General features: G+C 55.8%; 1 long non-coding RNA gene across 1 annotated transcript; it reads left to right on the top strand.

Annotated features, from left to right (window-relative positions):
- The first annotated feature begins 124 nt into the window (after positions 1-124).
- Positions 125-1,889, top strand: LOC114008424 (uncharacterized). The gene is made up of 3 exons (XR_003549957.1): positions 125-852; positions 1,572-1,735; positions 1,834-1,889. It is a non-coding gene; the product is annotated as an uncharacterized LOC114008424 (long non-coding RNA).
- Positions 1,890-2,726: the final 837 nt, after the last annotated feature.

Below are 2,726 nucleotides of genomic sequence, written 5' to 3'. Positions count from 1 at the left end.
TCGCGGCGCGACCGCTTCCTGAAGGCGGGGCGGAGGGGAGGGGCGGAACCGGAGCCGCCGCTCAGCGGGGAGCGCCGTCGTCCTGGCAACGCCGGCGCGGAGGCGGGGCCACGCACGCGCAGAGGGACTGGCGAGACCTCGGGAGCGCGGGCCGGGGTCTGGGAGCGGCGGTCGGCGGGGAACGGTTTGTGTCGTCGGCGTCCATCGCGCGAGTCAGCAGTCCCGCGCCCCGGGACTCTGGCCGAGGCTTGTCAGCACGCGCGGCTGAGAGTGTGAACCCCGCTGCCGGCACGGCCCAGCAGGCGCCCCTCAGCGCGCTCGTACCCTGTGCCCACAGTGACCGGAGGGCGGCGGCGTGCACGCGGGGCGCGTTCTTTAGCCTGAAGGCGTGAGGTTCGGACCCGAGCGCACCGTAGACTGGACCTTGATGCTGAGTGAAATATACTAGTCACGAGAGAACGAATACTGCAGGATTCCACGCACTTGACAAACCGGGACAGGCTAATTCTCAGAGACACGAAGTAGCTTAGAGAGGCCAGGTGGGGCAGCCAGATGGCGATGCTCTGCCAGGCAGCCCCACGTGGGACGGCTACCTTCATGGCCAGAGGCCTGCCTTCTGCTCTGGTTCCTCTTCCCAGTCCAGCCAGCTGAGAACTGGGGTGGACTACGGTGATGGGACTTCGTCGGGAGATGCCTGCCTTGCCGTCTTGAGTTCTCTGTCCCTTTCGCTCATGGAAGAAATAATAAAATCGGGGCCAGCAGATGTGGTTGAGGTGCTGCACTCCCACGTGGCCAAACACCATTGGGGTCCCAGATCTGGTGGCTTGCTTTCTCACTTTCTGTTTCTGTCTGGTAAGCACAGGTGCTCTATAACAAATTAAAATAATAATAGTAATAAAATAATAAATTTAAGAAAAAATAATAAATTTTGAGAAGAAAAAAGTAGATTATCAGGAGCTGGGAGGAGGCATGGGGGCAGAGTTCTGGTTGGACTGGTGAAAAGCTTTGGACATGGTGTTGGTTGTACAACACGGAGATGTAATGCCACCGAGCAGGATACTTGGACTGCTTTTATGTTGTATATAATTTGATGCAAAAAAAAAAAAGGACCAGGGCCAGCAGTTGGCGTAATGGCTATGTCGCTGGACTCCCATGTAGTTGACCGTGGTTCGAGTCCCGGACCTGGTGGCTTAAACTCACGCGGGGCGCGTGTGCATGCGTGCCCAAGATCCTGAGAGGAGAATGGGGGAGAAGGGATTGCGGCGTGGCCACCCCTCAGGGGGAGATTTCTTACTTTCTGTCTCTTTCTGGAGAGCGCACACGCCCTATAGCAAAAACCTCTCCCAAAAAAAAAGACCGATGGGGCCAGCAGGTAGCATGACGGTTAAGGGACTGGATTCCGACATGTACGACTGCTTCAAGTCCCAGCAGCTTGAAAACACACTGGGCATGCGTGTGTATGTGCCCAAAGTCCCAGGAGAAGAATGGGGGAGAAAGGATTGCGTCATGACCATCCTCCCTAGGAGGGAAATGATTTTTCACTTTCCCTCTCTCTGTCTCTCTCCGGTGAGCACACATGTCTCATGGCAAGAAAAAATAAAGAAATAAAAAGACAGACTGTGTCCAGCCCAGACCTGAAGAATAAGGGATGCGAAAGGAAATTCTTCAGGCCAGAGCTGACAAATGCTGGGGAATGAGATCTACGAGGGGAAACTTACCTGCAACTAGAGACATGGTGAGTAGAAAGTGCTTTTTCGTTTTCTCTAAAACAATTATGTAGCTGCAGCAAAAATAATAAAAGGTACCAGGGTTTCTTTTGTTTTCTCTTTCTAGGTTTTTACCATAGGACTGTGTACTTGCCGGAGAGAGACAGAAAGGTGAGAAGTCACCCTCGGGATGACCACAGTCCCTTCTCTGCTGTCCTCTTGGAATTTTTGGCACACATGCACACACATCCAGCATGATTCTCAAGCAGCCAGGCCTGGGACTCAAACCATCGTTCACCATGTGGGAGTCTCGCACATCAACCGCCATGCCGCCTCCCGACCCCAGGCGGCAGGAGTGAAGCATCTGACACTGGGTGTGGGACTCATTTGCACCACACCTCTGAGGGGCTTCTGCTCACGGCCTGCCTCTGTCCTGCTCCCTGAGCCCAGCACCTGGAGCCCTAGGACTGCAGGATTCCGCCTGAGCACTGTGAGGGCTTCTCTGGTGGTGGTGGGAGAGGTGGCAGAGGCAGCCTGCCAGGCTGGAGGGGCTGGCTCTCCAGAGCAGGACAAAAGGCCAGGCAGCAAGATAGCCCACAGCAGGTGCAGGGTACCAGGCAGAGCCCCAGCCAGGTGTCCCTCCCCGTCTAGATGTCTTAGGGAGAGGTAAAACCTATCTAGAACCATCTTTGCTTCCTTCTCCTTTCCTGTCCCCTTTCCAAATACCACCAGATCCTGCCTATCCTCTCCTAACCCCTGCCTCTGCCCCCACTGCCACTCCCCCAGCTGAACCCATAGGCAGATTTCTGCCCGCTTCATCAAGCAAGCATTCTTCACGAGGCGGCCAGAGGTACCCCTGAGTACCAGTGGGACAGGCCTTTGGGTGACCAGGTGCCAAGGCATTGGCCCTGCCCAGTACTAAGGCACTACAGTCCTCAGGCCCTGGAAAAGTTTGGGAGGCACAGGCGGGGAGGTCTCCGAGAATAAGGGTCTGGAGTTCACCAGAGGCCTTGCTTATGC

Source organism: Tupaia chinensis, unplaced genomic scaffold, assembly GCF_000334495.1.
Source record: "Tupaia chinensis unplaced genomic scaffold, TupChi_1.0 Scaffold000335_1, whole genome shotgun sequence".
In the NCBI taxonomy this organism is placed as follows: domain Eukaryota; kingdom Metazoa; phylum Chordata; class Mammalia; order Scandentia; family Tupaiidae; genus Tupaia; species Tupaia belangeri.
The sequence above is the reverse complement of the archived record's forward strand: the minus strand, read 5'-3'. Positions and strand labels throughout refer to the sequence as shown.